Source organism: Choloepus didactylus, chromosome 4 (assembly GCF_015220235.1).
Source record: "Choloepus didactylus isolate mChoDid1 chromosome 4, mChoDid1.pri, whole genome shotgun sequence".
NCBI classification, from domain to species: domain Eukaryota; kingdom Metazoa; phylum Chordata; class Mammalia; order Pilosa; family Megalonychidae; genus Choloepus; species Choloepus didactylus.
Genome location: NC_051310.1, coordinates 117,863,106 through 117,889,583, shown reverse-complemented (window position 1 = coordinate 117,889,583; position 26,478 = coordinate 117,863,106).

The window sequence follows — 26,478 nt, the reverse complement described above, 5'->3', positions numbered from 1 at the left end:
TGAACCAACACTGGCACCTACCACTAGTCTGCTTGTCTGAGAAAAACAAACTCCTATTAGGGAAAGCAACTTCAGTCAGGTTTCTTGTTGGTAATAACCAACTCATTGTTAACCAGTGTAATCACTATTTTGTGATACAGAAATATAAAGCATTGCACTTTTGCCCCTGCTTTCCCCAAATTTGAGCTGCTCTGCAGAGTTAAGAAATTTTCTTCCAGACTGAAGAAGACAAAAATATTCCAGTGTTTTGACTGCAGCACGGACGAGGTCCTCAAAGTTGGACAGGTCCAAGAATCAAGAGCATCAACCTGGATTTAATGAAGTCTGATCCTCACAAATCTGGGAATCAAGGGCACACCAAAACAATCAGGTAAAGTCAACTCTTGGGGAGAGAACTATAGACTAAAGGGCCAGAAGAGAACTTGAAAGCATCTGGTCCAGCTGTAGGCCTTTGGGCAAGTACAATATAAGAGTCTACTCAATGAGAAGTCTCCTTTGGTTCAGAGAGGACATTGAAAACAGAGATTGGACAATGGGTAAAGGGCAGAGGAAAGATTCCAACCAGCAGGTGATGGTGCCCTTCTCCTAGTCTCCTTTCCTATCACCAATCCAGTGCTTTCCCCTCCCCATCCCTATTTATAATTAGTACATGTGATGGGATGAGAATAGAAGAGGAAAGGGCAGCATGATTGGGACTAAGAAAGGAGTGTATTTCACCAGCAGGGAGCCCAGGCTCTCAAGCAAACTCTGATCCTGTAACTATTCTCAGCAACCCTCATTGGTGAATTGAGGCAAAGAATTGAGGCTGTGAATCAAGGAAGAAGAAGTCATGATCTCTCCATTGAATGGGAAGATGAGTGCCTGACCTCCCAAGTTGAAACTCTAAATATATTTCCTTATTATTTTATCAGTGATCAGAGGCTCTAGTACTGCATTTCAGGTGCATTTGGATTAAATGGATCATAGTGGCTAGACGAGGTGCTATTTCGTTAATACTATCTGAGGGCTATTGTGGTTCAAGTTTCAAAAACTGGTTTAAAGCAAACTTCTTATAGAAGTTTTTGTGAGTTGAGGCTTGCCTGTACTATAATGGATACCATAAAATATGACATATATATTTCAAATACACACATTTTTTGGGTCACTAGGTATGGTGACATTTATTGATGTTTAATTTTTTGGACATTTCATTTGCCTCATAGATTGACAAAAATATTTTTTTAATGGAAAGAAGTGTGTTTCTTTAGGTTAAAAAAATCCTGATTTCAGCATTGAAATATCTTTCTCCCAGAAAAGAATAACCTTTTTTTTAAAGTGAAAAAAAGGCTTTTTTTGTGTTTTAAAAAACTTCTTAAAAACTTAGAGCAATATGTTTATATAGAGGAAGCCAAACTTTTTCACTTCTAATTTCTCAGTTTAAAAAATGGAGGAAATAATGTTTATAACAGTTTTTCTAATCAGCAGAGTAAGGGAAAACATTTTGGATATTTCACAATTGTGCCAGTTTGAATGTATTATGTCCCCCCAAATGCCATTATCTTTGATGTAATCTTGTGTGGGCAGACCTATCAATGTTAATTAGATTGTAATTCTTTGAGTGTTTCCATGGAGATGTGCCCCACCCAACTGTGGGTGATGACTCTGATTGGATAAGTTCCATGGAGGTGTTGGCCCACCCATTCAGGGTGGGTCTGAATTAAATTACTGGAGCACTATAAATATCAGACAGAAGGAGCAAGCTTGCTACAGCCAAGAGGGACACTTTGAAAAAACACAGAAGCTGCAGATGAGAGACATTTTGAAGACGGCCGTTGGAAGAAGACTCTTGCTCTGGAGAAGCTAAGAGAGGACAAATATCCCAAGTGCAACTAAGAGTGACATTTTTGAGGAACTGCAGCCTAGAGAGGAACATCCTGGGAGAAAGCCATTTTGAAACCAGAACTTTGGAGCAGACGCCAGCCATGTTCCTTGCCAGCTAACGGAGGTTTTCCGGACACCATTGGCCAACTCTAGTGAAGGTACCTGATTGCTGATGTGTTACCTTGGACACTTTATGGCCTTAAGACTGTAACTGTGTAGCCAAATAAATCCCTGTTATAAAAGCCAGTCCATTTCTGGTGTTTTGTATCCTGGCAGCATTAGCAAACTAGAACAACAATATTTTAGGAAAAAATATTAAGGCAGTTTTTTCTGAAATGTAAGTTTGACATTTTGGAATAGTTATTTAATACGATTGACTTCAATAGCTTGATGACTGATATTCAACTACCATTTAACTTTCTTGCATGTATGCTGCAAAAAATAGTTTTCATTAAAATGAATGGATTTTGATAAATTGCAATGGGATGACCATGGTGTTAGGAAGACAACTCTAAGAGTTAAGAGGGAATTTTTATGAGATTTGAAGTATAAATGTTGCTACTAAGGAGAATCATGTTCAGGCAGAGTAAAGTAATAGAGAAATCTACTATATCTGTAATACTACAAACACACATATGACATATTTGTAAAAATTGACATATTACTAGGCCACAAGGCAAACATTAACCAATTTCAGTGAATTAATATCATTTGGAGCATATTTTTCCACCACAGTGTCATAAAATTATAAGCCAATAAAAAATAATAGCTGTTCCTCTTTAATGTAGGAACTTTAAAAGTAATGCCCAGATTACTAAATTATTCATGGATAAAAGAAGTAATTATAAAGAAACTATAAAACATCCGGAACTGAATGGCATTGAAACTCTCCATGTAAAAACTTTCAGGATAATGCTAAAGAGGTACCAAAGAAATAGTGCTTATCCTCCATGCTTATACTAGAAAAGGAGAAAAATAAAAAATCATGATCTAAGTGTTCAATTTAAGAAGTTATAATTAGAACAAACAAGAAAAAGTACCTAAAAGTAAGGAAAAGAAAGGATACATAATAGAGAGCAGAAATTAATAAAACAAAAAACAAAGCCACAGTAGAGACTGACACATTTAAAATAAATTGTGGCTCATTCATTCAACAAACATTTATTGACTGCCTTTGAGGTGTCAGACACTGTTACATGCACTGGGGACTCAAGCAGTGAACTGAATAATAGAAATTATCTTCTAGTTGAGAGACAGCCAATAAACAAGATGAACAAAAAAAAAAATAAAACGTAGAGCACGCTAGATGATGATAAGTATTAAGGAGAAAAAAATAAAGCAAGCAAACTGGGTACAGAAATTACATGGGAACTAGGAGGTAAAATCTTAGAGGAGGTGGCTTGGGAAGATCTCAAAAGTCAGTGACTCATGTTCTTTAAAATTGTAATAGAATTGAATGCTTCTGGAAAAACTGATCAAAATTTAATAAAAGTGGAGCAATAGTGTACATTTAAGCACTACTAGGACTGCAGTAGATTACATAAGTACTTATGCAGTAATTTAATAGGTTACATATATGTGTATGAATATTATCTATAAAAAGTAACAAATATATAAACAATATTAGGAATGCAATAGATCACATATTTAAAAAAATCTAAAGAAAATTCATTGCACAACTTCATGATGGTAAATTTGAAAATTTAGATAAAATTAACGTTCTTTTAGAAAAAAACATACCAAAACAGATTCAAAAATATTGACTACCCCTAAAATCATTAAAGAAATTGAGTCAAGTATTCAAAAATTTAACCCCAGACTCCAGGAGCAAATGATTTTACAGATAAAACTTCCAAACTTTTTTCTTAAACTTTCAAACTTTAAAGAAACAGGTTGTAGTGGGTTGAATGGTAGACCCCCAAAAGATATGTCCTCATCAAATCCCTGGAAACTGTGAATGTTACCTTATTTGGAGAAACAGCTTTGTATATGTAATTCAATTAAAGGTTTTAAGATGAAGAGATCATCCTGGGTTACCTGGGTGGGCGCTAAATCCAGCAGGTGTCCTTATAAGAGACACACAGAGGAGAGACCCACAGACAGAAGAACAGGAGGCAATGTGATCACAGAGGCAGAGATGGGAGTGTGGTGGCCACAAGCCAAGAAATGCCTGCAGCCACCAGAGGTGGGAAGGAACAAGCAACAGTCTCCTGTAGCCTCTGGAGGGAGTGCAGATCTGCCAACACCTTGGTTTCAGGCTTCTGGTCTCCAGAACTGTGGGAGAATAAACCGCTGTTGTTTTAAGCCATCAAGTTGTGGTAATCTGTTATGGCAGTCCCAGGAAACTAATAAACAGATAACCCCATCCCAATACATAAAAGCTATTCTAAATACTAGAGAAAAAACGGAGAAGGCTCCCAACTCATTTTATGAACCTAGTACAAACTTGATACCAAATAGGCTAAGTTCATTTATGAACAGAGATATATAAATCCCAAAAAAAGCAAGTATATGGAATACATTAATGTATATTAAAATAATACATTATATTTAAGTAGTAGAAGTTATCCTGGAAACAGAAAGGTGGTTTAACAGGAGAAGAACTATTACTCTCCATTAACAACCTAAAGGAAAAAAAAACACATATAATTATATTAATATACACAGAAGACGCATTTTATAACATTCAGCATACCTACATGACAAAATGAAATTCTTAAGAAAACTAGGGATAGAAAGAAAAATATCATGATTTTTAGAGAAAGGTATTAAAACATAAGGCAAACATATTTAGTGATGTAATATTATAAGGGCAAGAATAAGACAAGGGGGCTCACAGGTTGATGGGTTAAAAAAAGGCTGGCTGTAATTGCTTCCAGGTAGGACAACTGGGGGTGCCAGGCATGCCCTAGAACTCCCTGGGGATCAGGCTGTGGCTCTAACGCAAATGACATCTTTGCCTAGCTGCTTCCCCTGCCCTCTCCTGATCCCCTCACTCATTTGCAAGTTTCATCTGAGAGCACTCCCTCAATAAATCACTTGCACAAAAAACCACATCTCAGGCCATGCTTCTAGAGAACCCAATCCAAGATAATAGACAGATTTCAATGTCAAGTACTTTGACTACATTATTCCTAAGAGAAAATATTCCCTATGTAATAGCATAACATAGCTATTTCTCATTATGCTCTGTCACAAGACCACTTTAGGCCACCTAAATATATGGACTATAATGGGGGTTGCTGATAACAAGAAGCTTGATAGTATTTTCTGATGTTCCCAAATCCTTCTCACTTCCTCTCTGTGTAACCAGCTTTTACAGAGAAAGCATATCACTTAATATCATTGAATCTGACCTCTTAATTATCCTCCAGTTCTTAAACACTGTGATTCAATAACATTAGAGTATATGCTATCTTTTCGAACTTCAGAACTTGAAGAGGCCCAAGAGACCATTCAATTCATTCCCCTTGTTTTCTAATGAGGGAAAGGAGAGCTAAAAAAGGAAAATGATTAGCCCAACCCAGAATTTCCTGTGTTCTCACAGCTCTAGAGACAGTGGAGGAAGGGAAACAGGGTTCTATCACCAAACCTAAAATGAAGGGGCTCATCCTCTCCTTTGCACACAGTAGATAGCAGAAACCTGGACTCCATATCTAAAAACATAATGCAGAGCCAGTCTCAGAAGCTATATCTTAATTCCCAGGCAGAGTTCATTCCCAGGAAAAGAAAATTCACAGTCATAATAGCTATGTCAAATTGTCAAGAATCTCATTTTGAGTGATGAAGATTTATGACACTAAGCAAAGTTCTTTCTCTGTTTGTAAAATGGAGAATTGAATCAAATGTTCAGATAATTCAAACAAAAAATTATGGCATTAATAACTATCATGCACTGAGTATTTACCACGTTCCAGGTACATGATGCCTCCCAACCCTGTGATGTGGGTTTTGTTACCATATATTTTTATGAATGAGTCTATTTGACCCAGAGCCTTTTACCCACTTAACTCCAGCCCTTCACAACAGGACTATTGGTTCTCAAACTTGAGTTTCCACAAGAATCATCTAGAGTTCTTGCTTAAAATGAAAAATCCTGAACCCCACTCTCAGAGATTTGGATCCTGTAGATCTAAGATGGGATCCAGAAATCTCCATTGAAAAGAAAAATAGGTGATTTGAATGCAGATGGTCATAGGGTCACACTCAGAGGAACCCTGAACCTCACTCCTCTGACTTAGTTAGAATGTCTGAATAAATTTCTGCATCTTAGAAACGGGAAAAGAAACAACTATGTAATCTGCCATCAGACCTAAGAAGAATCATTGGTCCATCTCATTTTTTCATAAGTACCCTGTTCTAGGAACTCCTATATTTGTAAGACAGAAATATTTTTAAATAATTTTGCAGCCTAATGTTGAATTCCTCAATCAGATTTAATTTTAGATGACCTTAGTCATACATATTAACACTTACTTGAGTGCACTATCAAGTCTTAAAAATTATTATAATTATACAGACAAATATAATGTTTTTAGAGCTATTGGGACATTATGGATCTCATCTTACCCCATTATTTTACAAATAAGAAATTACTTACTTGACCATATCACACACATTTTGGTAGTGATCAAAACAAGAACTTACTTCTCTTAACTTCTAACTCTGTGCTTTAATTATATTTGACTATTTCTCTATAAAATGTTTTTAGTACATAAGACTTTTTAATAAAACTTTTCCTAACCTATACCATTGTTTAGGTAAGTTAAACCATTTTTAAAAGCTTAGAATTTGTTTGCGCTTTCCTTCATTTTGAAAGCTAAGCCCCTTGGGAAAATACTTGGACCACTTATATGTCCAATCAGGAAAACAGTACACATTTGTAAAAATATGACTTTCAGAGGAAAAATTTCTGGTGGAAAAAATTCTACCTATATTCACTTAACACTGTTTTTACAACTCATTTAGGAGTAGTGAGGGCACCTCTACTTTCCAAGGAACAGAATATAATCCAATCAAACTCATCTACTCAACCCAATGATGTTCAGGATCACCAGATGATACCTTCAACGGCAGAGAAATCCTGGTTTCTCAGCAATCCCATAAGGCCAAGTGGTGTCACTCTGGAATCCAATACAAGGGAAGACTGAGATTCCAAAGCCAACAATTAGTTATAACAAAGTTACAGAAAAAGTATTCAAAAGAGCTTCACTGATACGTCATGCTTTAAAAAACAATGACCAAATGGCACTGTTGAACTGGATATCTTGGAGCAGTGTGCTGAGGGGGTGGGGATGGGGTAGGGATCGAAGTGCAGAGGGAAGGGTTCTTTGCCTGTGAGTCAGACAAGTTCAGATTGTTTGACCATTGTTCTGTATAGGCATTTTAGTTATTGCTGTGTATTAAAGGACAAGTCCTAATGTCCAAAGTATACTAAAAATAGAAGTAGAAAGATAATCCCTATAGAAATGTCCTTGTGTTAGTTTAAAGGAAGGCCTGTGTTCTGGGAGTGACTTTGCTAATCCATCTCTTGGAGCCAGATGCATTTCTGTACTTAGTCATTGAAATAGTGGAAGAGGAAGAAGAGGCAGGGCTCTTTGCTAGTATCTCTAGATCTAGAAGACAGTTTTAGATTATAACTATAGTTCTATGTGAATTTTTTTTTTTGTAAAATACCTGTATTTATTGTGGATAAGATTCATTATTTCACAATATCTAAGCTTTTTAGATTTCTTGAGGTGACAATGTATGATAAAAAGTAGAGTAATGAATTAACGAATTTATAAATATCTTTTTGTTTATAGAAAAGAAGCATCTTTGACATGGAATTGTTAAACGAACTCTGAGCAGTTGGTATCAGAACTTGTTTATTAGGTTGGCTGCAGAGGGGCGGAAGAAGGTGCAGGGGGGAGGGATGTATGCAACTGTGTTCATATTTCCATTTTGATGTAACCATTGTACTTGGGCATCTCTTGGCTGTACCGTAGGACATTGCTAAAAATAATTCAGTGGAAACATACCTTGTTATTTCAATATAGATCTGAACATGAATTCTCTTAGATGAATTATACTTGTATTCTTTATGTCTAATTTTAAATTGAGCATTAAGGGAATGCAGTATTTGTTAACTCTGCCATATCTATAGAGGCCTGTTGCATTTTTGTCTTTTATGAAATTGTTGTCCCCAAGAAAGGCAGGAATACATTTTCCCCCCTTGATTGAGTTGGTGTCATGTATTCTTGGTTATATCCCAGTACTCACAGCTTTGGGACTTTGAATTGGTAAATATTCATGAAAAAGCATGAAACACATAAAAATGTATGCTCAGTTGTATGTATACACATAAAGCACCTAGAAGGATATGTCAACCCGTAAACTGCTTGTGATTCTGGATGACTTTTGTGTTTGCTTCTTGTGCTTTTCAGTTTTCTACATTGCACAATTAAAAGTTTGAAAAAAAAATAAATGTTATTTTTAAAACTTAAAAAAAAAAAAAAAAAAAAACCAAACAAAGTCAAGTATCTCTGATTCTTAAAAGCTTACTTCGGCTCATTACTGCAAAGAAGAGGCTAAACTTGCATATAATTGTGCTTAAGAGTCTGCCCCTGAGTGCCTCTTTGTTGCTCAGATGTGGCCCTCTCTCTCTCTCTCTCTAACTAAGCCACCTCGGCAGGTGAACTCACTGTCCTCCCCCCGACATGAGACCCAACTCCCAGGAGTGTAAATCTCCCTGGCAATGCAGGATATGACTCCTGGGGATGAATCTGGACCCGGCATCGTGGGATTGAGAATATCTTCTTGACCAAAAGCGGGATGCAAAATGAAACGAAATAAAGTTTCAGTGGCTGAGAGATTTCAAATGGAGTTGAGAGGTCACTCTGGTGGACATTCTTATGCACTATATAGTTAACACCTCTTAGGTTTTAATGTATTGGAATAGCTAGAAGTAAATACCTGAAACTATCAAACTCCAACCCAGTAGTCTGGACTCTTGAAGATGACTGTATAACAATGTAGCTTACAAGGGGTGACTGTGATTGTGAAAACCTTGTGGATCACACTCCCTTTATCTAGCGTATGGACGGATGAGTATAAAAATGGGGACAAAAACTAAATGAAAAATAGGGTGGGTTGAGGCGGGGATGATTTGGGTGTTCTTTTTTACTTTTATTTTTTATTCTTATTCTGATTCTTTCTGATGTCAGGAAAATGTTCAGAAATAGATTGTGGTGATGAATGCATAACTATATGATATTAATGTGAACAGCTGATTGTACACCATGGATGACTGTATGGTATGTGAATATATTTCAATAAAACTGAATTTAATTAAAAAAATAAAAATCTTACTTCAGGAAACCTCTGAGTGTAACTATGTCTACAAGACTAAGCCAAAAGATTAATGATGAACAAAAACATTACAATCGAAAGAGTTGACTCTTGTTCTATTATAGTAAAAGTAGAGGCAGGAGAATGGAGGAAGGGTGAGGAGTAAATCATGGATTTTAAACAGATGGTGGCAAGGCCAGGTGTCCGGCGAAAGACAGATTACTAAGAAATTTATGATATGGAAATTTCAATTCTGAGTCACAGCAGTTATCTATTTTTAAGTTCCAATGCACTTTGGACATCTTATATTTTAAGATACAACCTTAGGAACATTTAAAATCCATGAAAAGAATGTTAAAAAGATTATAAATGAAAAAAGAAACAAAATGAAAAAAAAATCTGATAGATTTTTCCTTGCACTATATTTTTAGAATCCAAGATCTCCAAGTACTTCTCAGAAAACAACAGTGTTCATTGTCAGGGTTCAGCTCGGCAACTGATTTACTGATTTTAGGTGTGGCCAGGTCTGAGATCAATTCCAAGAAATTTCATAATTTAGAGCTTGATAATTGGAATTAAGACCTGAGACCTAAACACAGACAGTTCCTAAATTAGACTCAGAACTTTTGGGCTGATCCTGTGGTTTCATTTTCAAAATAGACAAAAGGAAAACTAGGCTATAGAAGGGAAAGATCCCATGCTCTCCTAGACTGATTGCCAAGACACATAGGGGAATCTTCCAAATCAGTCAACTTCAGCCTCTCCCTTCCCACTCTACCTTCAGTTCTTTTTTTTTCCATTCTTCTTTGGAACTACCTCAAACATCTGGGCTTTCTCCCCTTGAACACCCATTTGACCTTCCCAGCATCTAGTCCATTGCAATGGTGACCCTAATGCCCATCTCCACTCCCATTTTGCTTCCTTGCTAACAAAACAGTTAAAGATAAGGTTTAAATCTATAATCTAACACCAAAAATCCCTTCACTTTCTAGGTCAGGAGTGAGCAAACTATAGCTTGTGGTGGGCCAAATCCGGCCCATCACCTCTTTTCATAAATAAGTTTTTATTGTAACAGCCACATCCACTTATTTATATAACATCCATGACTGCTCTACACTGCAAGGGGAGAGTTGAGTAAGTCTTCCAAAAGTCAGAAAAATATTTACTGTTTTTATAGAAAAAGTTTACCAAACCCTGATCCAGGTCCCAATCTTTTTTTTTTCTTTTAAATAATCTAGTGCTGTTAATTATGTTCACAATGTGGGGTTACCATCATCACTATCCATTACCAGAACTTTTCCATTATCCCACATAGAAACTCTGTACATTTTAAGCCTTAACTCCCTATTCCCTACCCCTACCCTGTTTACTGGTAATTTATATTCTAGATTCTGTCTCTATGAGTTTGCCTATTCTAATTGTATCATATCAATAGATCATACAATATTTGTCCTTTTGTGTCTGGCTTATTTCAGTCAACAAGATCTCTTCAGGTTTCATCCACGTTGTTGCATGCAGCAGAACTTCATTCCTTTTTACAACTGAATAATATTTCATTGTATGTATATACCACGTTTTGTTTATCCATTCATTAGTTGATAGACACCTGGGTTGCTTCCATCTTTTGGCAATTGTGAATAATACTGCTATGAACAGTGGTGTGCAAATGTCTGTTCTAGTCCCTGTTTTCAATGCTTTTGGGTATATACCTAAAAGTGGAATTGCTGGGTCATATGGTAATTCTATACTTAAATTTCTGGGGAACTGCCAAACTGTCTTCCCCAATCAACTTTTTCAGTCTCTTTTTCTGTCTGTCCCCAACACGTGTCTTATTCTAAAATCTGAATGATCTTCTTACTATTCCCAAAACATCCCATTACCTTACAAGATTACCTACTTCTGAACACAGTGTTCTCTATTCCTTGAAAACTCCTATCATGCTGCTAAAACTGGTAAACTCCCTTTCTTTCATTGAGATTCTACCCAAATATTATCTTCTCTGTCAAAATTTCCCTGACGTCCCACAGGCAGATTGGCCCCTTCCTCTATTAGGGTAACCAATCTGCTCTCCTAATAAGAGCCTTAGCACTTTATACTTGCTTCTGTTATAGCATTTATCACATCATATTGCAATTATCTCACTCATCAGAGTCCCTCATTAGCCGGTGAGCTCTGAGGGCAGTTCTCTGCATATGTGTTTCAAATATCTTGCAGAATGCCTGACTCATGTTAAATTTTACTGTTTGATGAATGAATGAATGAATGAATTGTAGACAATGAGAATTAATTTAGAACACTAGCCATGGTATGTTAAATTACATTTTACCAAATCAATTAGCTTAGCCATCTGACAGAAAAGTGTGCTTTTCTCACAGGGGATTTGTTAAAAAACAGTGTCCAAAACGATTTGCAATCTATCCCTACCACAGAAAATAAAAACAGTCAAAGCAAAGGTACTTAAGTAGTCTATATTTGTACCTTAAGAACAGTGTATTCTTATGAATGAGCTATCAAGAAAAAATAAGTGTGTCTATAAAACTGGATCTTTCCATTTAATTATTTCTCTTTCTCTGTACTAAAGGAAGAAAGAACAATTGCTAGAACTGAATTTTAATTAAGGCAGTACAGTGGCACCACTTTCTTTCTCTTTAATAAAAATCCAGTATACCAAGTAGGGATTTATTGTTTAGAATCTTAAATTCCACTTTTCAGACAGCATTAATAAATATCTCTTCAATTCTTTTGTAAACCTCTGTACTGACAAATTGATACATTTTGATATTGGATCAATCTTTGCCCAAAAGGTATTTGTGGGCCTCCATATTTCAGAGTTACCAAAGAGATGCTGGAAAAGATCAAAGTAAACTGACACCATCTAGCCCATTTTTCTCTCATTGTATAAGTTTCCAACAATTCATAACATTGAACTAAGCATATTTCTGAAAGATGAAAGTAATTATTTTTTATTTAAAGGCTGAAGCAAACATTGGAATAAAATATTCAATTCATACCACTGAGGTTTATTCCTTTCTTTTCTTCCTACTATATGTGGAAACTGTTCTGTTTCTATCTTTGAAAGAGCATTAGTTCTATAGTTACTTGAAAACCAAGATATTTGAAAAATAACTGGAAGCAAAATATTAGAAGATTCCACAGATCCCTTCTAAAAAAGGCTCTTATAGCTGAATTTGGCACCCACATAATGTCTCCACTCTGCCCGTATGGAACAATCACAGCACCCCATCCTTGCTCAATGCCTGAACATCTTTTCAATCATGTTGTTGCCCTGCCTGGAGCAGGGTGTTTGGAGGTGATGGAATCAGACACTATGCTGCTTATGTCTTTGGTTTACGCCAGTCCATGTTCTTAAGCCCATTTCCCACAATGGCAGGAGTATATGAAGAGACCATGGTTGAAAATCAAGTTCACATCTTAGGATTGTTGGGAATGAGCTGATTTAGAATCAGAAGACCTAACCTTATGCCAAGTTTTTAAAATCATTTCTGAGCTTTCCTGTTGTCATCTGAAAAACGGAAAAGATAACAATACACCAACTGCAAAGATGAATTAATGAGTTAAAGGTGAAAAATCCATCCATAAAGGTAGAAGAAATAAAGATCAATTTTAAAATACTATCTTTGGGTGGGGAAGGCTTTCTAAGCATGCTAACAAAGCAGAAAATACAGAGGAAAAGATCAATGGATCCTCCTCTGAGGCTTTAGAAAGTTCTCAGTCAGAATTGGGTGAGTTTCACAGGATAAGAGTCTTAAATGTAGTTACCCTTTCTCTTTTCTATGTTTGAACAAGGGATCTGATATGTTTCCTCAACATAGAATGGCCTTAAAAGACCCAGTGTGTGCATTTTGATTTTCCCGTTGCTCTCATTACTTCCAAATGTCTCTTCACATTTTTCCGATATGTAGTACTTGTGGTTGTGCTATGGAAATGCATACCTTCTTTATTTTTGTTATTCTTGATGTTTGGATACTGGACACTGGGAAAAGAAATGCAAAAAATTTAACATTATAGGGACCCAGAGAGTCTAGAATGGTTAAAATCCATGACTAAAAATGTGAATGGGTAGATAGACATTTTAACAAAGTTCAAAGACAAATAACAAACTGAGAAAATATTTGAAACATTTATGAAAAACTCTTAAGTTTCTCAACATATAATAAAGATTTTCAAGTCAGTAAGAAAAACATTGACATCCCCATAAAAACACTGTCAAAAACATGAACAGGTAATTCACAAAAAAAGAAAACAGTTAGTAAACATTAAAAAATTTATTTTATCATTGATCAAGAAAGAAAATCCAGACAAGGATATTGTCCATTTATTTTAATGATTCTCAAACTTGGCTGCATATCACAATCCTTTCTGGTGATCTTTAAAAATACAAATGTCTACACTCCATCTCCCAAAGATTCTGATTCACAAGGTAGAAAGTATGAGTAAGAACTTGCTTGACAATTGGAAATATATGGACTAAGATTGAAAGCACTTGTTGCCTTCATATTTAAGTGGTTTTAATGTCTAACACTATTATATCTATAGCTTCATAAATTTTGAATTATTATTTCAATGTATGTTAGTCAGCTACAGTATGTTTTTTGAGTAGTTTTCTCAATAAGAGTAATATGTGGTACATTTTATTTGCTGAGATATCTCTAGGTTTTCTTTCTGTTGCTTTTACATATAGAGTCTTAGATTTAGAAATATATCCCAAAATTTACTTTTTAATACTCCATAGTAATTATCTTCAGGTTTTGTTTTGTTTTGTTTTGTTTTAGTTTTGTTTGGAGAAGTCTAAGGTAAACCTGATTTATACCTAATATATTTTCTTCTTTGACATATGAGTTTGTCCTTTATTTTCAAAATTCAGAAACATTTTTAGGATAAGACAAAGGTTTGAAACTTTTTATTTTTTCAGATTTTTATTTATTTCTTGGTTTAAAGTTCTTTCAATTCATAGACTAAGAACATTGTTCAGGACAGGAAAATTCCTTTCTATTGTATCTTTGATTGCTATTTGCTATTTCTGTTCCTATGGTTTTGTTTTCATTCTCAAAATAATTGTAATTCTTATGTTGTAATGCCAGTTTCTGATCTTCTATCGAATAGTTTCTCATTCATGATTTTTATCTTATACCTTCTATGCATATTCTGAATTGTTTATTTATTTTTGTTTCCTCACCACTGATTCAACTTATTTCTCAGGATCATTGCTGTGCTTTGTGGCTTCCAATGAGAATTTTACAGCCAATCTTGAATTCTGATTTCTTTGTAGTAATTTCTTGTTTTGACCAGATCCTTTTGGCATATGTGTCCCCATCTTAGCCATTTCACTAATGAAAACTTGCTCATGTTTCATAGAATTCATGTCCTTCTTCATGTTTTTGAAGAAGCAAGAGAAATGTATTATAAAATTTTATTTTTTATTTTAGAAAATCATTTTTAAAGACAAGCATCTTGAGGCTTCTGGCCAAACAAGATGGCAGTTTAAGATGCTCCAGTGTGTTGTTCCCCCCAAAAATCTTTGAACAACTAGCAAAAACTGACAGTCGTCTTCATCAAATCTATGAAAAAGAGTAAAAGGGTTACAGTGATGGGATGAGTGCTGAATCAAGAAAACACATATTTAAAAATGGTAGGAGAAGCTCATGGCACCCTTATTGGAATTTTCCTCACCCTCTCCTCAGTGTAGTGTGGATCCAGCCTTCACTCCCATTGTGTGTGTGTGTGTGGGGTGGTCCCTGACAATGTTGTGGAGGAGCAGAATAACCCCTATGCACATACTGGGATGCCCGGTCTGTCTACGCCGATCTATCGGGTGGCAGCCTGAAAGACTGAACCAGGCCACTCATCTTGGGCTTGCCCTCTCAGAGCTTGCTCTGCAGGCAGAAGCAGTTTACAGTTAGCTACAGTAGAGTAAGAAACAATTAAGTCAAAGCAAAAGTAAGTAAGTAAAAGATCACTTACTCTAAGTCATACAATAGAATACCCTGGAGGGGAGAAAGTCTATTTCATAGGGAATAGAGGGGCATTCAAATTCCTATAAGCAGGGTAATACCTAAGGCAAAGAGCAAGCTGCGGTACCCTGCACTTCTCATTTGCCTCAGGCTGATCTTCTTGACAGAGGGCCTAAAATCTGAAGGAGATAACCAGCCAACAGAGAGACAATTTGCAAAGACTATGAGTGGTATTTTCTGCATTGGTTTGGTTGTTTTTGTTAGCTCCTAGCACCCAAGGAAACCTAGTCATATCACTACCTGGATACAAACATAAGGAACAGACAGCTTAGGGACTAAATCCCAGAGCTAACACTTTAATTTATTAATATGTATGGTGTGCAACAAAAGATTACAAGGCACACACACACACACACACACAAAGAAACAAGAAATGATAGCCAACCCAAAGGAACAAGACAGACACCCAGCCACCCAGAAATCATCAAAGAAGACCAGACTTTGGACATATTGGAAAAAAAATTTTTTTAAATGACCCTTAGTATGCTCAAGGTGAACAAGAAAAACACAAAGAAAGACCTGAAAGATAATAGGGAAACAATGACTGAACAATATGAGAATCTCAACAGAGAGAAATTTTTAAAAGGAACCAAACAGAAATATTTGAGTTGAAGACCACAATAACTGAAATGCAAAATTCTCTAAAGACTTTCAACAGCAGATTGGAGCTGGCAGAAGAAAGAATTAGTGAACTCAAAGACAATTGAAATGATTCAGGATGAGGATCAGAAAGAAAAAAGAATAAAAAAACTGAACAGGGGCTAAAAGACCTGTGGGACTCCATCAACCATACCAAGATACATATTATAGGAGACCCAAAGGAGAAGAAAGAAAGGGCAGAAGGAATATTCAAAGAAATACTGGCATAAACCTCCCCAAATTTAGCAAAAAGACATGAATGTGCACATTCAAGAATCCCAAGGAACCCCAAACAGGATAAACTTGAAGAAAGCCATGTCCAGAAACATAGTAGTCAAACTGTCAAATGATGAGGACAAGGAGTGAGTTCTAAAAGCTGCAAGAGTAAAGCAACATGTTATGTGCAAGGGAATCCCAACAAGATTAAGTTCCCATTTCTCATCAGAAACCCTGGAGGTAAGATAGTAGGATGAAATATTTTAAGTGGTGAAAGAAAACAATTGCCAGCTAAGATTTTTGTATCTGGCAAGCCTGTCCTTCAAAAATGATGGCGAGATCAAGACATTCCCAGATAAACAAAAGCTGAAGAAGTCTGTCAACAGCAGAGCTTCCCTATAAGCAATGCTAAAGGGGGTTCTTCATGCTGAACGTGAAGGATACCAGACAGTGGATCAAAGCTGCATAAAGAAATAAAGAGGTAACCACATGGGTATTATAAATGCCAGTGCTATTGCATTATATTTTTTGGTATGTAACTCTACTTTTTAATTCTTATAGGTTACAAAATGCAAATGTATAAAAAGTTCAGTAAGTCTATGCTTTTGGAATACAATGTAGAAAGATATGATTTTCAATAAGTACAATGAAAAAGTAGGGAACATGTGTATGCTATTAAAGTTAAGTTGGTATCAAAGCAAACATGATTGTTATGGATTTAGGATGTTACATATAAGCCCCATGGTATCCAAAAAGAAAATACATGAAAAAACATAAAGAAACAAGGAGGGACTCAAAATGGTACAATACAAAAAAATCAAATAAATAATAGATAGGCATTAATAGATGAATTGAGGTACAAGAAAGCTTTAAGACCTACAAGATCAAATAGCAAATGGCAGGAGAAAGTTCTGCATTATCTCTCCGGTGAAAAGGCAGAGATTGGCAGAATGGATATAGAGGCAAAGATACAACTACAGGTTGTTTAAAAGAGACTCACTTAAATTCTAAGAAATAATTAGGGTGAAAGTAAAAGGATGGAGAAAAATATAGTATGCAATTAGTAATCAGAAAAGAGCTGGAGTAGCTGTATCAGATAAATAGTCTTTAAGTAAAAAACCATTATAAGGGGCAAAGAAGGTCTCTATACACTATACAGGGGTTAATTTAACAAGAAGACATAACAATTATAAATATATATGTACCTAATATACAAAACAAATATTGAGAGATTTGAAGTGAGAATTAGATGGTTCTACATTAACAGTAGGAAACATATATACACTAAATTCAATAATGGACTGAACATCTGGACAGAAGATCAATAAGGAAATGGAAGACTTGAATGACACTGTAAACCAACTAGACCCAACAGACATATACAGAACACTTCACCCAACAGCAACATAATAAACATTCTTCTCGAGTGTGTATTGTTCTCCAGGGTAAACCATATGTTAGGTCACCAAAAATCTCAATAAATTTAAAAATAATGAAAGAATACAATGTATCTTCTCCAACCAGAACGGAATGAAACTAGAAATCAATAACAGAGGGAGTACTGCAAATTTTACAAAAATGTGGAAATTAAACATCAAACTATTAATCATTGGCTCAAAAAAGAAATCACAAGAGAAATTAGGAAATATCTTGAGGCAAATGAAAATGAAAACACAAGGCACAAAAACATATGGAATGCAGCAAAGGAAGTGCTGAAAGGGAAATGTATTGCTTTAGATGCTTATATTTTTTTTTTAAAAAAAGATCTTAAATCAGAGACATAACCTCACAACTGTAGGATCTCTTAAAAGAAGAGCAAACTAAACCAAAAGTGAGCATTCCCTTATAATGAGAAATACTAGAGAAGAGACAAATGAAATAAAAAATAAAAAATAGAGCTTCAATTAAACCATAAGTTTTTTCATTGAAAAGAATAAAATTGGCAAACCTTTTGCTAGACTGGTAAAGAAAAAAGAGAGAAGATAAAAATAACTAAAATCATAAAAGATGGAGGTGCCATTACTACCACTGAAATAAAAAGGATTCTAAGAGGATACTATGAACAAGTATGCCAAAAGTTAGATTACCTAGATGATATGGACAAACTCCTAGAAGATCTTCTTGGTGGAAATGTAAAATGATGCAGCCATTTTGGATTACAGTTTGGTGGTTCCTCAGAAAGACACGTATAGAATTACTGTAGAACCTGGCTTTCAGATGTCTAGGTTTATACCCCAAAGAATTGAAAGCAGGGATTCAAACAGATATTGGTACACCAATGTTCACAGTGGCATTGATTCACAATTTCCAAAAGATGGAAGTAATCTATGCGTCCATCAATAGATGAATGGATAAACAAAATGTGGTATGTACACATAACAGAATATTATACCACTGTCAAAAGGAATGAAATTCTGATGCACGCACCATGGATGAATTCTGAAAGTGATATAAGGCAGACACATAAAGACAAATTTTGTATGATCTCACTGATGTCAAATAATTATAATAAGAAAATTCATAGAGTCAGAAACTAGAATTCAGGTTACTAGGGGTGTGGTGGGGGTAGGGAATGGGGAGTTAATGCTTCATTGATACAAAATTTCTGTTTGGGGTGATGGAAAAGTTTTGGTAATTGGTGGTGGTGATGGTAGCATAACATTGTGAATACACTATCACCATGGAATTATATACTATCACCACAGTTTGAAACAAAATCCTCGATTCATAAAGCTCTTTCCATCTTTTCTCCTATGATATTTTTCCTTAGACAATGAAGAACTAGAATTTCACGGCATATTGCAAGCTTTGAGCTTCAGTGACTGAATGGATGTAGAAAAATTAGCTGATGGGGGTGAAGAAAAGCACAGTTCTAGACTTGGCAGTCAGTGTTTAACTGAGGTATATCCCTCTGTTTTCTGAGTCAGGGCAGTGCTGCTCAATCCCAGACAGGGGGTGTTGAGTTCAGCCTTTTTAATGAGCACTTGTCTTGCTCTGGTTCACAAGGTGGAATGTGTGGTTTGTGACATGTAGTCCTACAGTGGGCTTCTCAATCTATTTTCATCAATGACTCAGTTACTGTATATCTCCAACCACGCCAAATTTAGTTGATAATTAAGTCACCTGTTTCTGCATTTTCATATATTTGGGGGGATATTTTAACAGGAAATTGGGAGAAGGTGTACTGGACACATCCAACTTACCATTATGACAAATCAGAAGTCAAAGGTACATTTTCAAAATCTCCCACTCATGATAAACATGCACCAGAGCTTAAATGTCTGTAATGATTAAAGACAGAAAATGGGTTAATTGAAATGGTACGAGGGAATTAAAACCCTAATTTTGCAAAAATGTGGGCACTTTATTTTATTGTACCCCCTGAAGGAAAGCACAATGTAATTGGGGAATAATTTCTCTTAACAAATGGTGATAGCTGAGACACTTTAAAGTGGGTTAGAAATTCAGAAAATTTATCATGTAAATATAGGATCCTCAGTGTACTGACAGAACTATAGGATCCAGGTTGGTTTCAAACTACAAGAAAATTCTGCAAATTACTATCGATTGGGGTTGTGGGATAAATATGATGCTAGGGACCAAAGGAAGTCTGGCTCCTAGGCATCATCAGGAAGGTAGTTAACATTTGATGGGAAAAGCAAATATCACACTGTGCCCTGCCACCCAGTGCGGATCTGGTCATTTCACTTCAGTAAAGCATAACTACCCCGGAGAAGACTGAAGGACATCTGAAGTCACAGAGGGAATGGACAGCCAGGCCCTGCGAACAGGACTAGGGTAGACCTAGTGAAAGGAGAGGAGAAGTTCAAATAGTACCTAGTGAATCCAAGAGGAACAATAGGTACATTTTCATTGTCTCTCTCTCTCTCTCTTTCTCCCTCCCTCTCTCTCATCTATGTAAATACATGTCTCTCTCTGTATACACGCAGACACTTATAAACTCAGATAAGATTTTTTAACCACATATTATGCTCCATAATGAACTGAATAGGAATAGAAAATTAAGGGGAAGCAAGGTTGCTTGAGGCAGACCAAAACTTTTCAAGATGACTTAAGGAAGGGCAAACTTTGGTGTCGGGGACAGAATGCTGGGTTGGTAGAATGGCTAGCACAATTCCGTTACAGCATTTTTGATGCTTTTATGACTGCCCAGTGCATAAGTGTTCTTTTCACCTTTTGCTTCTCTTGTGCTTTCAAATATTTATATGAAATTGGCTATGGAATTCCTATACTCCCTTGCTATAATGCTTTGTAAGGTGCTGATTCTCAGCACGGACTTCAATAGAAAAGGGAAAAAGTAGATAAGGAAACACAACAGAAAACAGGACATATATAGAAATGAGGAATGAATCCCTTTTCTGAATTACCTCAAATTAACCTTGAAAGGATCATATCGCAAAATAGCACATGATGCTGTCCCAAAAAGACCAATATCACTCGGAGCATTTTGCAAGACCCCAATACAGTCCTTAAAAGCATGGTATGAGTTATTAGTGGGGTTGCCATCTTACGTTGAATTTGTATTTTCATTTGGTTTTATCAGAAAAAATATATAACTACCATTTATTGAAGAGAAAATACAGTAGCAAGCACTTTATAATATTTCATTTAATCTCAAAACAACAACCCTGTGAGTTTGGGAGCATCCTTATTTTATGATAAATAAGACTTACAGATGTCAGAAAATTGCTGGAGGTCACACAGCTATTAATTGATGGGTTAGGATTTGAACCCAGCTCTAGTATGACTTTGAAACCCAAGTTCTGAACCACTACACCATACTGTCTTCTAGCTGAGTTACAAAGTAAGCATCACTGTTAAATGTGCTCTGGTGACAAATAAAACTGTCTACAAATGTATGGAAGATTACATGGGAGAAGGAGAAAACTTTACACTGTTGCTCCAAGAGTGAAATCAGTGGGTCGATGATTGGGGGTAGCAATGAAAGGTTGAAAGTCCAGGGTCTTTCATACTACCAGAGCTTCTCCATGGGACAGAATAGTTGTAAGAGGACTTACCATCCACATGCCTTCCTGACATCTTGGACATCACTTGTTTATGGGTTTCTTTCTTTCCCTGGCTTTTCTTCTTCTGCCTCCCTGGCTCTGAGCGCAGGTTCTCTTGGGCTCAGCTTTTCATGTTCTCCCCTCCTGCTGTGAACATGATCACTTGGCTCTGCCCCAAGTCTGCTTACTCAGTGAAAGAACACTCAGCACCCTCTTATGCTTTTGCTAGCATCTGATCTCAGCCAAGACCTGATTTTCAACGACTTACTCCCACATGGGTGCTGACAGTTGGGAAGTTGCCCATTATGTTACCACAGGAAGTTTGTCCCCGGAAGCAGATCTTGGCACAACATGAGGAGGATCTTTCTAATACTCAGGGCTATCCAAAGATGGGATGCTCTGCCTTAGGGAGGTAATAATGATTTTTGTTGCTAGAGGGATTCAAATATAATTGTGTGGCCAATTTGGTAGGAATAGCATCTATATCAATCAATTTAGACTACAATACGGTTCAGTAACAAAGACTCCAAAAATCTCAGAGGTTTGCAGCAACAAAAGTTTGTCACTCAGGTTACAAGTCCATCAAGCATGAATTTCCTCTACATCCCTCAGAGAACGAGGCTGGCCGAGTCCTGGAATACTGTAGAACTTATGACAGAAGAAAAAGAGAGTCATGGTGAGCTATGAGTAGGTTCTTAAAGCCATGGTTTGGAGGTGACAGTGCACCTACATTTCATTGGCCAAGGCAAGTGACATGGCCATGCTGATGTTAAACAGGGTGGGGAGGTACAGTCATCTACCAGGGAGGGGCACATCTCCTATGGGCAAGCTTGACATCAACGAGGCAGGGAAGTATAAGAGGCAGTGAATGTTTCTAACAGTGCTATAATCTACTGCAATATAAAAGTACTAGGTGGGTGGTTTATACCGGATGATTTATAAGTTTACTTTTAACCTTGAGACTCTATGACATGTCAGGGTTCCCCAGCCTTCTGGAAGGAAGCAATTACTTTTTGAAGTCTTGAGGCAGTGAGATGAAGGGTTAAAGGATAATAAAGTTCTTAGAGCAGGTTGGCTGCCTCTTTTTACTATACTCTTTTCTGAAGATACTGCATGACATAGTGCTGTGCTACCCAACAGAAATATCACATGAGCCACACATTATTTTAAAGTGTCTAGAAATTGCATTTAAAAATGTAAAAATTATATTAACCCAATATAATTATAAAATATTTTCATTTTGTCATAAAATCAACATAAAATTATTAATGAGATAGTTTACATTCTTTGTTTCATAGTAGGTCTTTGAAATCTATGTATTTTACTCTTAGAACACATCTCTGTTCAGACCGGCCACATTTCAAGTAGTGGATAGCTACATAAAGCTCATGGCTACTATATTAGACAGTGCAGATTTAGTGGAAAATGCTGATGTTCTGGCATCAGATAGACATGGATTTGAGATTCCAGGTTGGGGATGAAGAGTATTCTGAGCTGCTGGTTTTGAGCAGAAATGGAGAGAACAAGCAGGAATAAAGAAAGCTTTGTCTGTACTACAGGTCATGCATATGGTATAGTGGTTAAGACTACAGAATGGGTACAGACAGACTTGATTTCAAACCTGCTCTGCCACTTACTAGCTCTGTGTTCTTGGGTAAATTATTTAACTTCCTTTAGTCCCCGTTTTCTTATCTGTAAAAATTTTACTTCTGTTGAATGTGGAAAGCCGCCTCCCGAATCGGGCCTAGCGTATGCGCTGCAGCCTGCTCTAGAGTTACCCCCGCCCATCGAGTGAGCCAAGATGGCGCCTGCATCCTGTTTCCGCATAGTGACGCATGTATCCGCCACCCGCTCCTACCAATCGAAATCCTGTATACGCGATACTAGCCTAGAAGCTTATTGGTTGTTAATTGTGTATAAAAGGTCTTACCCGGACGGGGTAGGGTGAGACAGCCCACAAGGAGCCGTGCCTGACGGCCACATCGAGGCTGCTCTCCCACGAGGCGCCGTGCCCCGTGTGGGAACCAGTAACACAGAATGTTCATCTAGCTGTAGTAAAGGGCTTGCTTTCACAACTGCCGTGTGGTTCGAGTCGTGATTCATGACCAGGTTAGTTCGCGCAGTCTGCATCTCTCTCTCTCCTTCCCTGTTTCCCCTCGCCGGCCGGGAACCGGGGACCGAGCGGGGCAGCGCCGGACAAGTGGTGGCCCGTACGGGGAAGCTCCTCCTCCTGCCTCGCTCTCGACGGTCCCTCTGTGAGGAGAGCAGCGCTGCGCGTCGAGCTTACGGCGGACTTCCCGCGCCTGATCAACGCGAGAAGGTGAGTGCGTCTTATTACATGATAGTTAGGGCCCGTGGGTTTTCAGGTGACCCCGGGGGACTCGGAAGAGCTCTCCGAGTGACTGAAGTATAGTGCCGACTGCAATCATGGGGCAGTCCGGAAGTTCACCTCTCTTAGCTCCCTTAAAGAACCTTTTGAAACAACGGGGTATCTCGGTCAGGAAAAGCTCCCTTCAGCGTTTTCTTGATGATGTTGATACTTTTGCCCCTAAGTTTGCCTTTACTGTGCCCTCTAGTAATCAAGAGGAGCCCTGTCAACGCTTTGAATGGACAGTCCTGCCCCAAGGCATGGCTAATAGTCCTACCATGTGCCAGCTGTATGTCGCTGCGAAGCTAGCTAGCACTCGGCAGCAGTTCCCTCAAGTGAAAATCATCCATTATATGGATGACATTCTCTTAGCCCATAGAGACACAGATCTTCTTAAAACAGTTTTGTCACATTTAGTCCTTAGTCTTAGAGAAGCTAACCTAGAGATTGCCCCTGAAAAAATCCAAATGACTGACATTACCACTTTCCTGGGGGCGAAAGTCGCACCCACTCATGTTTCCCCCCAAAAGGTGTCTCTCAGGCTAGACAATATACACACTCTCAATGATCTACAAAAACTCATGGGGGATATCAATTGGATCCGTCCATACCTAAAAATACCCAATGTCAAACTAACACCTTTGTTCGACCTGTTGAAGGGGGATTCTAATATAAACTCACCTCGAAGCTTCACTCCAGAGGCAAGGCGAGCACTATGCCAGGTGGAACAGGCGCTCAGTGGCGCTGCATTGAAGAGAATAGACCCTGATGAGCCTTTTGAAGCCTGCGTGCTGCCGACAGAATTACAGCCCACTGCGGTACTGTGGCAGCGGGGGCCGCTGCTCTGGGTCCACCCTGGAGTTTCCCCCAAAAAAGTCCTAGAGCACTATCCTACAGCGGTTGCAGACTTGGCCCTAGAATGCATTAAAAGGGCTGTGCAGCATTTCGGTCAGCAGCCCAAAAATCTCAGGGTGCCTTATTCTTCCCAGCAGCTTGAGATACTCACCGGATGCATAGATCAATGGGCCATTCTCCGGTGTACATTTCTTGGTCCCATTAACAATCAGTTCCCTAAGGCTCCTCTCTTGCAGTTTGTCACCCGGCACCCAGTGATTTTTCCCAAAGTAACCTCTCCTAGGCCACTAGCAGGCGCCCCCACCGTATACACGGACGGCTCCAGCTCTGGAACAGGGGCGTATTGTGTGGAGGGGGACACTCCTAAAACAGTGCTCTTCCAACCACAAAAGCCTCAATGGGTAGAACTGCAGGTTATCATTGCAGTCCTGGAAAGCCTTTCCGAGCCCTTAAATGTCGTCTCGGATTCTGCTTATGTTGTGAACTCTGTACAAATTTTAGAAACGGTGGGCATTGTTAAACATTCCTCTACAGTAAGGACGTTCTTTGCCAAACTACAGGAGGTTATATGGACCAGGCAACACCCTTTTTACATAACCCATATTAGAGCCCACACAGGTTTGCCTGGCCCTATGGCCCAGGGGAACCATAGCGCAGATGTAGCCACTCGACAGCTGCACATCTTTCCGACGCTGGTACCGTATCAACAAGCCCGAGAATTCCATGCCAAGTTTCACATCAATGCAGGTACCCTAGCTAAGCGGTTCAGCATACCACGTGCGGCTGCTCGAGATATTGTCCGAGCCTGCAACAATTGTGCAGAGCAGAGAGCAGTCCCCTCGGTTGGGGTCAACCCTAGGGGTCTCACCCCAGGGGATACTTGGCAGATGGATGTCACTCATCATTCAGAGTATGGTAAGATCAAGTACTTACATGTGTCGGTGGACACATGCTCCCAAGTTTTATTTGCCTCTGCTGAACCAGGAGAAAGAGTCTCCCACGTCATTGCACACTGCCTTGCTGCATGGGCAGCTTGGGGTAAGCCAAAGACGTTAAAGACGGATAACGGGCCTGCCTACACTAGTAAATCCTTCCAAAAATTTTGTGACAACATGGATGTCCAATTAAAACATGGCATCCCCTATAACCCTCAGGGGCAAGGAATCATTGAAAGAGCGCACAGATCTCTCAAAGACTTGCTTAAAAAACAGAAAGAGGGTATAGGCCACGGCCTGTCCCCAAAAGCTCGACTGTCTGTAGCCTTGCTCACATATAATTTTTTAAACGAAAATTCACAAGGAATGACACCTGCCCTGCAACACACCACCCCGAGTCCTCCGCATAGAGGTCTAGTCCGTTGGAAGGATGTCCTGTCGGGGCAGTGGAAAGGCCCTGACCCGGTGCTCAGCTGGGCCAGAGGCTCTGTTTGTGTTTTTCCCCAGGAACCAGGACGTCAACCAGTGTGGGTTCCGGAAAGACTGGTGAGAACCGTGACATCACCTGAAGAAGCCAAGGAACAGCTGTCAGAAACGCCAACGAATATACAACCTGAACCATTAGACCAAGCCTCCGACCCTGCTGATGATGGCGACGACCGACAAGACGATAATAGTAGGACTGACCACCCCGCGGTTGCCCAAAAAGAGGATCGGTAACTCTGTTCTATATTTCCTCCACAAGCTTCAACGAGTCCTTCCCCCTCACCAATGACACACTGATCCTCTCTTTTGCTAACCTCTCTGTCAAGGTTGTCAACACCACAGTTGCGGCGAATGCTACTTGTGAAACTGGTAATGGCGAGTTAAGTAAGGGAGTCTTGCTTGAATTTCTTAACGTTACAGGGAAGAGCCGCCAGTCTTGTGAAGGGATCTTGAGTAAAAAGGAGACTCAAAGGTGCCTTTTCCTTCCAGGGCTTGCTCCTACAGTCTGCAACCGTTCCAAAGACCCGGATGCCTCGCCGCCCCGCTATCCTAGTGTATCGCCCAAGTTATGTCTGGCTCCCCGTCAAGGCAACCGACTGGGTTGGCCCTGTTTCTCAAGTTGTTTCACTTAACAATATCCCCTTCTCTAAGTCTAGGCGTCCAAGAGGCATAAAAGAATGGCTATCGAATGCTGCCAGTGTAGCTTCCTCTTTGTTTGTCCCAACGATCGG